Raw genomic sequence first — 12,084 nt, forward strand, 5'->3', positions numbered from 1 at the left:
ATCTCCCGATGAAAAATGGTACCTCACTTGTGTGGGTAGGCCTAGTGCCCGCAACAGGAAATGCCCCAAAACACAAAGTGGACACATCACATTTTCTCAAAGAAAACAGAGGTGTTTTTTGCAAAGTGCCTACCTGTGGATTTTGGCCTCTAGCTCAGCCGCCACCTAGGGAAACCTACCAACCCTGTGCATTTTGGAAAACTAGAGATCTAGGGGAATCCAAGGCGGGGTGACTTGTCGGGATCTCACCAGGTTCTGTTACCCAGAATCCTTTGCAAACCTCAAAATTTGGCTAAAAAAATACTTTTTCCTCACATTTCGGTGACAGAAAGTTGTGGAATATGAGAGGAGCCACAAATTACCTTCCAGCCAGCGTTGCCCTAAGTCTCCCAATAAAAATGGTTCCTCACTTGTGTGGGTAGGCCTAGTGCCTGCGACAGGAAATGCCACAAAACACAAAGTGGACACATAACATTTTCTCAAAGAAAACAGAGATGTTTTGGCAAAGTGCCTACCTGTGGATTTTGGCCTCTAGCTCAGCCGCCACCTAGGGAAACCTACCACACCTGTGCATTTTTGAAAACTAGAGACCTAGGGGAATCAAAGATGTGGTGACTTGTCGGGCTCTCACCAGGTTCTGTTACCCAGAATCCTTTCCAAACCTCAAAATGTGGCTAAAAAAACCTTTTTCCTTACATTTCGGTGACAGAAAGTTGTGGAATCTGAGTGTAGCCACAAATTTCCTTCCACCCAGCGTTCCCCCAAGTCTCCTGATAAAAATGGCACCTCACTTGTGTGGGTAGTCCTAGTGCCCGCAACAGGAAATGCCTCAAAACACAAAGTGGACACATCACATTTTCTCAAAGAAAACAGAGTTTTTTTGCAAAGTGCCTACCTGTGGATTTTGGCCTCTAGCTCAGCCGCCACATAGTGAAACCTACCAAACCTGTGCATTTTTAAAAACTAGATACCTAAGGGAATCCAAGATGGGGTGACTTGTCGGGCTCTCACCAGGTTCTGTTACCCAGAATCCTTTGCAAACTTCAAAATGTGGCTAAAAAAATACTTTTTCCTCACATTTCGGTGACAGAAAGTTGTGGAATCTGAGTGGAGACACAAATTTCCTTCCACCCAGCGTTCCCCCAAGTCTCCCGATAAAAATGGCACCTCACTTGTGTGGGTAGGCCTAGTGCCCGCCACAGAAAATGCCCCAAAACACAAAGTGAACACATCACATTTTCTCAATGAAAACAGAGGTTTTATTTGCAAAGTGCCTACCTGTGGATTTTGGCCTCTAGCTCAGCCGCCACATAGTGAAACCTACCAAACCTGTGCATTTTTTAAAACTAGATACCTAGGGGAATCCAAGATGGGGTGACTTGTCGGGCTCTCACCAGGTTCTGTTACCCAGAATCCTTTGCAAACCTCAAAATGTGTCTAAAAAATACTTTTTCCTCACATTTCGGTGACAGAAAGTTGTGGAATCTGAGAGGAGCCACAAATTACCTTCCACCCAGCGTTGCCCTAAGTCTCCTGATAAAAATGGTACCTCACTTGTGTGGGTAGGTCTAGTGCCCGCGAACGGAAATGCCCCAAAACACAAAGTGGACACATCACATTTTCTCAAAGAAAACAGAGGTGTTTCTTGCAAAGTGCCTACCTGTGGATTTTGGCCTCTAGCTCAGCCACCACATAGGGAAACCTACCAAACCTGTGCATTTTTGAAAACTAGAGTCCTAGGGGAATTCAAGATGGGGTGACTTGTCGGGCTCTCCCCAGCTTCTGTTACCCAGAATCCTTTGCAAACCTCAAAATGTGGCTAAAAAAATATTTTTTCCTCACATTTCGGTGACAGAAAGTTGTGGAATCTGAGTGGAGACACAAATTTCCTTCCACTCAGAGTTCCCCCAAGTCTCCCGATAAAAATGGCACCTCACTTGTGTGGGTAGGCCTAGTGCCCGCGACAGAAAATGCCCCAAAACACAAAGTGACACATCACATTTTCTCAAAGAAAACAGAGGTTTTATTTGCAAAGTGCCTACCTGTGGATTTTGGCCTCTAGCTCAGCCGCCACCTAGGGAAACCTACCAAACCTGTGCATTTTTTGAAACTAGAGACCTAGGGGAATCCAAGACGGGGTGACTTGTAGGGCTCTCACCAGGTTCTGTTACCCAGAATCCTTTGCAAACCTCAAAATGTTCCTTAAAAAAATACTTTTTCCTAACATTTCGGTGACAGAAAGTTGTGGAATCTGAGAGGAGCCACAAATGACCATCCACCCAGCGTTGCCCTAAATCTCCCGATGAAAAATGGTACCTCACTTGTGTGGGTAGGCCTAGTGCCCGCAACAGGAAATGCCCCAAAACACAAAGTGGACACATCACATTTTCTCAAAGAAAACAGAGGTGTTTTTTGCAAAGTGCCTACCTGTGGATTTTGGCCTCTAGCTCAGCCGCCACCTAGGGAAACCTACCAACCCTGTGCATTTTGGAAAACTAGAGACCTAGTGGAATCCAAGGCGGGGTGACTTGTCGGGCTCTCACCAGGTTCTGTTACACAGAATCCTTTGCAAACCTCACAATGTGGCTAAAAATATACTTTTTCCATACATTTCGGTGACAGAAAGTTGTGGAATATGAGAGGAGCCACACATTACCTAACACCCAGCGTTGCCCTAAGTCTCCTGATAAAAATGGTACCTCACTTGTGTGGGTAGGCCTAGTGCCCGCAACAGGACATGCCCTAAAACACAAAGTGGGCACATCACATTTTCTCAAAGAAAAGAGAGTTTTTTTTTGCAAAGTGCCTACCTGTGGATTTTGGGCTCTAGCTCAGCCGCTAACTTGGGAAACCTACCAAACCTGTGCAATTTTGAAAACTAGAGACCTAGGGGAATCCAAGATGGGGTGACTTGTCAGGCTCTCACCAGGTTCTGTTACCCAGAATCCTTTGCAAGCCTCAAAATGTGTCTAAAAAATACTTTGTCCTCACATTTCGGTGACAGAAAGTTCTGGAATCTGAGTGGAGACACAAATTCCCTTCCACCCAGCGTTCCCCCAAGTCTCCCGATAAAAATGGCACCTCACTTGTGTGGGTAGGCCTAGTGCTCGTGACAGGAAATGCCCCAAAACACAAAGTGGACACATCACATATTCTCAAAGAAAACAGAGGTTTTTTTTGCAAAGTGCCTACCTGTGGATTTTGGCCTCTAGCTCAGCCGCTACCTAGGGAAACCTACCAAACATGTGCATTTTTGAAAACTAGAGATCTAGGGGAATCCAAGACGGGGTGAATTGTCGGGCTCTCACCAGGTTCTGTTACACAGAATCCTTTGCATACCTCACAATGTGGCTAAAAATATACTTTTTCCTCACATTTCGGTGACAGAAAGTTGTGGAATATGAGAGGAGCCACAAATTACCTTCCAGCCAGCGTTGCCCTAAGTCTCCCAATAAAAATGGTTCCTCACTTGTGTGGGTAGGCCTAGTGCCTGCGACAGGAAATGCCCCAAAACACAAAGTGGACACATAACATTTTCTCAAAGAAAACAGAGATGTTTTGGCAAAGTGCCTACCTGTGGATTTTGGCCTCTAGCTCAGCCGCCACCTAGGGAAACCTACCACACCTGTGCATTTTTGAAAACTAGAGACCTAGGGGAATCCAAGATGTGGTGACTTGTCGGGCTCTCACCAGGTTCTGTTACCCAGAATCCTTTCCAAACCTCAAAATGTGGCTAAAAAAACCTTTTTCCTTACATTTCGGTGACAGAAAGTTGTGGAATCTGAGTGTAGCCACAAATTTCCTTCCACCCAGCGTTCCCCCAAGTCTCCTGATAAAAATGGCACCTCACTTGTGTGGGTAGTCCTAGTGCCCGCAACAGGAAATGCCTCAAAACACAAAGTGGACACATCACATTTTCTCAAAGAAAACAGAGTTTTTTTGCAAAGTGCCTACCTGTGGATTTTGGCCTCTAGCTCAGCCGCCACATAGTGAAACCTACCAAACCTGTGCATTTTTAAAAACTAGATACCTAGGGGAATCCAAGATGGGGTGACTTGTCGGGCTCTCACCAGGTTCTGTTACCCAGAATCCTTTGCAAACCTCAAAATGTGGCTAAAAAAATACTTTTTCCTCACATTTCGGTGACAGAAAGTTGTGGAATCTGAGTGGAGATACAAATTTCCTTCCACCCAGCGTTCCCCCAAGTCTCCCGATAAAAATGGCACCTCACTTGTGTGGGTAGGCCTACTGCCCGCCACAGAAAATGCCCCAAAACACAAAGTGAACACATCACATTTTCGCAAAGAAAACAGAGGTTTTATTTGCAAAGTGCCTACCTGTGGATTTTGGCTTCTAGCTCAGCCGCCACCTAGGGAAACCTACCAAACCTGTGCATTTTTGAAAACTAGAGACCTAGGGGAATCCAAGACGGGGTGACTTGTCGGGCTCTCACCAGGTTTTGTTACCCAGAATCCTTTGAAACCTCAAAATGTGCCTAAAAAAATACTTTTGCCTCACATTTCGGTGACAGAAAGTTGTGGAATCTGAGAGGAGTCACAAATGACCATCCACCCAGCGTTGCCCTAAATCTCCCGATGAAAAATGGTACCTCAATTGTGTGGGTAGGCCTAGTGCCCGCAACAGGAAATGCCCCAAAACACAAAGTGGACACATCACATTTTCTCAAAGAAAACAGAGGTTTTTTGCAAAGGGCCTACCTGTGGATTTTGGCCTCTAGCTCAGCCGCCACATAGTGAAACCTAACAAACCTGTGCATTTTTTAAAACTAGATACCTAGGGGAATCCAAGATGGGGTGACTTGTCAGGCTCTCACCAGGTTCTGTTACCCAGAATCCTTTGCAAACCTCAAAATGTGTCTAAAAAATACTTTTTCCTCACATTTCGGTGACACAAAGTTGTGGAATCTGAGAGGAGCCACAAATTACCTTCCATCCAGCGTTGCCCTAAGTCTCCTGATAAAAATGGTACCTCACTTGTGTGGGTAGGCCTAGTGCCCGCGACAGGAAATGCCCCAAAACACAAAGTGGACACATCACATTTTCTCAAAGAAAACAGAGGTTTCTTGCAAAGTGCCTACATGTGGATTTTGGCCTCTAGATCAGCCGCCACATAGGGAAACCTACCAAACCTGTGCATTTTAGAAAACTAGAGTCCTAGGGGAATCCAAGATGGGGTGACTTGTCGGGCTCTCCCCAGCTTCTGTTACCCAGAATCCTTTGCAAACCTCAAAATGTGGCTAAAAAAATACTTTTTCCTCACATTTCGGTGACAGAAAGTTGTGGAATCTGAGTGGAGACACAAATTTCCTTCCACCCAGCGTTCCCCCCAAGTCTCCCGATAAAAATGGCACCTCACTTGTGTGGGTAGGCCTAGTGCCTGCCACAGAAAATGCCCCAAAACACAAAGTTAACACATCACATTTTCTCAAAGAAAACAGAGGTTTTATTTGCAAAGTGCCTACCTGTGGATTTTGGCCTCTAGCTCAGCCGCCACCTAGGGAAACCTACCAAACGTGTGCATTTTTGAAAACTAGAGACCTAGGGGAATCCAAGACGGGGTGACTTGTCGGGCTCTCACCAGGTTTTGTTACCCAGAATCCTTTGCAAACCTCAAAATGTGCTAAACAAATACTTTTTCCTCACATTTCGGTGACAGAAAGTTGTGGAATCTGAGAGGAGTCACAAATGACCATCCACCCAGCGTTGCCCTAAATCTCCCGATGAAAAATGGTACCTCACTTGTGTGGGTAGGCCTAGTGCCCGCAACAGGAAATGCCCCAAAACACAAAGTGGACACATCACATTTTCTCAAAGAATACAGAGGTGTTTTTTGCAAAGTGCCTACCTGTGGATTTTGACCTCTAGCTCAGCCGCTACCTAGGGAAACCTACCAAACCTGTGCATTTTTGAAAACTAGAGACCTAGGGGAATCCAAGACGGGGTGAATTGTCGGGCTCTCACCAGGTTCTGTTACACAGAATCCTTTGCAAAACCTCACAATGTGGCTAAAAATATACTTTTTCCTCACATTTCGGTGACAGAAAGTTGTGGAATATGAGAGGAGCCACAAATTAACTTCCACCCAGCGTTGCCCTACGTCTCCCGATAAAAATGGTACCTCACTTGTGGGGGTAGGCCTAGTGCCTGCGACAGGAAATGCCCCAAAACACAAAGTGGACACATAACATTTTCTCAAAGAAAACAGAGATGTTTTTGCAAAGTGCCTACCTGTGGATTTTGGCCTCTATTCAGCCGCCACCTAGGGAAACCTACCAAACCTGTGCATTTTTGAAAACTAGAGACCTAGGGGAATCCAAGATGGGGTGACTTGTCAGGCTCTCACCAGGTTCTGTTACCCAGAATCCTTTGAAAACCTCAAAATGTGTCTAAAAAATACTTTTTCCTCACATTTCTGTGACAGAAAGTTATGGAATCTGAGTGGAGACACAAATTCCCTTCCACCCAGCGTTCTCCCAAGTCTCCCGATAAAAATGGCACCTCACTTGTGTGGTAGGCCTAGTGCTCGTGACAGGAAATGCCCCAAAACACAAAGTGGACACATCACATTTTCTCAAAGAAAACAGAGTTTTTTTTTGCAAAGTGCCTACCTGTAGATTTTGGCCTCTAGCTCAGCCGCTACCTAGGGAAACCTACCAAACCTGTGCATTTTTGTAAACTAGAGACCTAGGGGAATCCAAGATGGGGTGAATTGTCAGGCTCTCACCAGGTTCTGTTACACAGAATCCTTTGCAAACCTCACAATGTGGCTAAAAATATACTTTTTCCTCACATTTCGGTGACAGAAAGTTGTGGAATATAAGAGGAGCCACAAATTACCTTCCAGCCAGCGTTGCCCTAAGTCTCCCGATAAAAATCGTACCTCACTTGTGCGGGTAGGCCTAGTGCCTGCGACAGGAAATGCCCCAAAACACAAAGTGGACACATCACATTTTCTCAAAGAAAACAGAGATGTTTTTGCAAAGTGCCTACCTGTGGATTTTGGCCTCTAGCTCAGCCGCCACCTAGGGAAACCTACCAAACCTGTACATTTTTGAAAACTAGAGACCTAGGGGAATCCAAGATGTGGTGACTTGTCGGGCTCTCACCAGGTTCTATTACCCATAATCCTTTGCAAACCTCAAAATGTGGCTAAAAAAACTTTTTCCTTACATTTCGGTGACAGAAAGTTGTGGAATCTGAGTGTAGCCACAAATTTCCTTCCACCCAGCGTTCCCCCAAGTCTCCTGATAAAAATGGCACCTCACTTGTGTGGGTAGTCCTAGTGCCCGCGACAGGAAATGCCTCAAAACACAAAGTGGACACATCACATTTTCTCAAAGAAAACAGAGTTTTTTTGCAAAGTGCCTACCTGTGGATTTTGGCCTCTAGCTCAGCCGCCACCTATGGAAACCTACCAAACCTGTGCATTTTTGAAAACTAGAGACCTAGGGGAATCCAAGACGGGGTGACTTGTCGGGCTCTCACCAGGTTTTGTTACCCAGAATCCTTTGCAAACCTCAAAATGTGCCTAAAAAAATACTTTTTCCTCACATTTCGGTGACAGAAAGTTGTGGAATCTGAGAGGAGTCACAAATGACCATCCACCCAGCGTTGCCCTAAATCTCCCGATGAAAAATGGTACTTCACTTGTGTGGGTAGGCCTAGTGCCCGCAACAGGAAATGCCCCAAAACACAAAGTGGACACATCACATTTTCTCAAAGAAAACGTAGGTGTTTTTTGCAAAGTGCCTACCTGTGGATTTTGGCCTCTAGCTCAGCCGCCACATAGTGAAACCTACCAAACCTGTGCATTTTTAAAAACTAGATACCTAGGGGAATCCAAGATGGGGTGACTTGTCGGGCTCTCACCAGGTTCTGTTACCCAGAATCCTTTGCAAACCTCAAAATGTGGCTAAAAAAATACTTTTTCCTCACATTTCGGTGACAGAAAGTTGTGGAATCTGAGTGGAGACACAAATTTCCTTCCACCCAGCGTTCCCCCAAGACTCCCGATAAAAATGGCACCTCACTTGTGTGGGTAGGCCTAGTGCCCGCCACAGAAAATGCCCCAAAACACAAAGTGAACACATCACATTTTCTCAAAGAAAACAGAGTTTATTTTGCAAAGTGCCTACCTGTGGATTTTGGCCTCTAGCTCAGCCGCCACCTATGGAAACCTACCAAACCTGTGCATTTTTGAAAACTAGAGACCTAGGGGAATCCAAGACGGGGTGACTTGTCGGGCTCTCACCAGGTTTTGTTACCCAGAATCCTTTGCAAACCTCAAAATGTTCCTAAAAAAATACTTTTTCCTCACATTTCGGTGACAGAAAGTTGTGGAATCTGAGAGGAGTCACAAATGACCATCCACCCAGCGTTGCCCTAAATCTCCCGATGAAAAATGGTACTTCACTTGTGTGGGTAGGCCTAGTGCCCGCAACAGGAAATGCCCCAAAACACAAAGTGGACACATCACATTTTCTCAAAGAAAACGTAGGTGTTTTTTGCAAAGTGCCTACCTGTGGATTTTGGCCTCTAGCTCAGCCGCCACCTAGGTAAACCTACCAAACCTGTGCATTTTGGAAAACTAGAGACCTAGGGGAATCCAAGACGGGGTGACTTGTCGGGCTCTCACTAGGTTCTGTTACCACGAATCCTTTGCAAACCTCAAAATGTGGCTAAAAAAATACTATTTCCTCACATTTCGGTGACAGAAAGTTGTGGAATCTGAGAGGAGCCACAAATTACACTCCACCCAGCGTTGCCCTAAGTCTCCCGATAAAAATGGCACCTCACTTGTGTGGGTAGGCTTAGTGCCCGCGACAGGAAATGCCCAAAAACACAAAGTGGACACATCACATTTTCTCAAAGAAAACAGAGGTTTTTTGCAAAGTGCCTACCTTTGGATTTTGGCCTCTAGCTCAGCCGCCACATAGTGAAACCGAACAAACCTGTGCATTTTTTAAAACTAGATACCTAGGGGAATCCAAGATGGGGTGACTTGTCGGGCTCTCACCAGGTACTGATACCCAGAATCCTTTGCAAACCTCATAATATGTCTAAAAAATACTTTTTCCTCACATTTCGGTGACACAAAGTAGTGGAATCTGAGAGGAGCCACAAATTACCTTCCATCCAGCGTTGCCCTAAGTCTCCTGATAAAAATGGTACCTCACTTGTGTGGGTAGGCCTAGTGCCCGCGACAGGAAATGCCCCAAAACACAAAGTGGACACATCACATTTTCTCAAAGAAAACAGAGGTTTCTTGCAAAGTGCCTACATGTGGATTTTGGCCTCTAGATCAGCCGCCACATTAGGGAAACCTACCAAACCTGTGCATTTTTGAAAACTAGAGTCCTCGGGGAATCCAAGATGGGGTGACTTGTCGGGCTCTCCCCAGCTTCTGTTACCCAGAATCCTTTGCAAACCTCAAAATGTGGCTAAAAAAATACTTTTTCCTCACATTTCGGTGACAGAAAGTTGTGAAAAATGAGTGGAGACACAAATTTCCTTCCACCCAGCGTTCCCCCAAGTCTCCAGATAAAAATGGCACCTCACTTGTGTGGGTAGGCCTAGTGCCCGCAACAGGACATGCCCTAAAACACAAAGTGGGCATATCACATTTTCTCAAAGAAACAAGAGGTTTTTTTTGCAAAGTGCCTACCTGTGGATTTTGGCCTCTAGCTCAGCTGCCACATAGTGAAACCTACCAAACCTGTGCATTTTTAAAAACTAGAGACCTAGGGGAATCCAAGATGGGGTGACTTGTCGGGCTCTCACCAGGTTCTGTTACACAGAATCCTTTGCAAACCTCACAATGTGGCTAAAAATATACTTTTTCCATACATTTCGGTGACAGAAAGTTGTGGAATATGAGAGGAGCCACACATTACCTAACACCCAGCGTTGCCCTAAGTCTCCTGATAAAAATGGTACCTCACTTGTGTGGGTAGGCCTAGTGCCCGCAACAGGACATGCCCTAAAACACAAAGTGGGCACATCACATTTTCTCAAAGAAAAGAGAGTTTTTTTTTGCAAAGTGCCTACCTGTGGATTTTGGGCTCTAGCTCAGCCGCTAACTTGGGAAACCTACCAAACCTGTGCAATTTTGAAAACTAGAGACCTAGGGGAATCCAAGATGGGGTGACTTGTCAGGCTCTCACCAGGTTCTGTTACCCAGAATCCTTTGCAAACCTCAAAATGTGTCTAAAAAATACTTTGTCCTCACATTTCGGTGACAGAAAGTTCTGGAATCTGAGTGGAGACACAAATTCCCTTCCACCCAGCGTTCCCCCAAGTCTCCCGATAAAAATGGCACCTCACTTGTGTGGGTAGGCCTAGTGCTCGTGACAGGAAATGCCCCAAAACACAAAGTGGACACATCACATATTCTCAAAGAAAACAGAGGTTTTTTTTGCAAAGTGCCTACCTGTGGATTTTGGCCTCTAGCTCAGCCGCTACCTAGGGAAACCTACCAAACATGTGCATTTTTGAAAACTAGAGATCTAGGGGAATCCAAGACGGGGTGAATTGTCGGGCTCTCACCAGGTTCTGTTACACAGAATCCTTTGCATACCTCACAATGTGGCTAAAAATATACTTTTTCCTCACATTTCGGTGACAGAAAGTTGTGGAATATGAGAGGAGCCACAAATTACCTTCCAGCCAGCGTTGCCCTAAGTCTCCCAATAAAAATGGTTCCTCACTTGTGTGGGTAGGCCTAGTGCCTGCGACAGGAAATGCCCCAAAACACAAAGTGGACACATAACATTTTCTCAAAGAAAACAGAGATGTTTTGGCAAAGTGCCTACCTGTGGATTTTGGCCTCTAGCTCAGCCGCCACCTAGGGAAACCTACCACACCTGTGCATTTTTGAAAACTAGAGACCTAGGGGAATCCAAGATGTGGTGACTTGTCGGGCTCTCACCAGGTTCTGTTACCCAGAATCCTTTCCAAACCTCAAAATGTGGCTAAAAAAACCTTTTTCCTTACATTTCGGTGACAGAAAGTTGTGGAATCTGAGTGTAGCCACAAATTTCCTTCCACCCAGCGTTCCCCCAAGTCTCCTGATAAAAATGGCACCTCACTTGTGTGGGTAGTCCTAGTGCCCGCAACAGGAAATGCCTCAAAACACAAAGTGGACACATCACATTTTCTCAAAGAAAACAGAGTTTTTTTGCAAAGTGCCTACCTGTGGATTTTGGCCTCTAGCTCAGCCGCCACATAGTGAAACCTACCAAACCTGTGCATTTTTAAAAACTAGATACCTAGGGGAATCCAAGATGGGGTGACTTGTCGGGCTCTCACCAGGTTCTGTTACCCAGAATCCTTTGCAAACCTCAAAATGTGGCTAAAAAAATACTTTTTCCTCACATTTCGGTGACAGAAAGTTGTGGAATCTGAGTGGAGATACAAATTTCCTTCCACCCAGCGTTCCCCCAAGTCTCCCGATAAAAATGGCACCTCACTTGTGTGGGTAGGCCTACTGCCCGCCACAGAAAATGCCCCAAAACACAAAGTGAACACATCACATTTTCGCAAAGAAAACAGAGGTTTTATTTGCAAAGTGCCTACCTGTGGATTTTGGCTTCTAGCTCAGCCGCCACCTAGGGAAACCTACCAAACCTGTGCATTTTTGAAAACTAGAGACCTAGGGGAATCCAAGACGGGGTGACTTGTCGGGCTCTCACCAGGTTTTGTTACCCAGAATCCTTTGAAACCTCAAAATGTGCATAAAAAAATACTTTTTCCTCACATTTCGGTGACAGAAAGTTGTGGAATCTGAGAGGAGTCACAAATGACCATCCACCCAGCGTTGCCCTAAATCTCCCGATGAAAAATGGTACCTCAATTGTGTGGGTAGGCCTAGTGCCCGCAACAGGAAATGCCCCAAAACACAAAGTGGACACATCACATTTTCTCAAAGAAAACAGAGGTTTTTTGCAAAGGGCCTACCTGTGGATTTTGGCCTCTAGCTCAGCCGCCACATAGTGAAACCTAACAAACCTGTGCATTTTTTAAAACTAGATACCTAGGGGAATCCAAGATGGGGTGACTTGTCAGG

The sequence above is a fragment of the Pleurodeles waltl genome, chromosome 4_2 (assembly GCF_031143425.1).
Source record: "Pleurodeles waltl isolate 20211129_DDA chromosome 4_2, aPleWal1.hap1.20221129, whole genome shotgun sequence".
In the NCBI taxonomy this organism is placed as follows: domain Eukaryota; kingdom Metazoa; phylum Chordata; class Amphibia; order Caudata; family Salamandridae; genus Pleurodeles; species Pleurodeles waltl.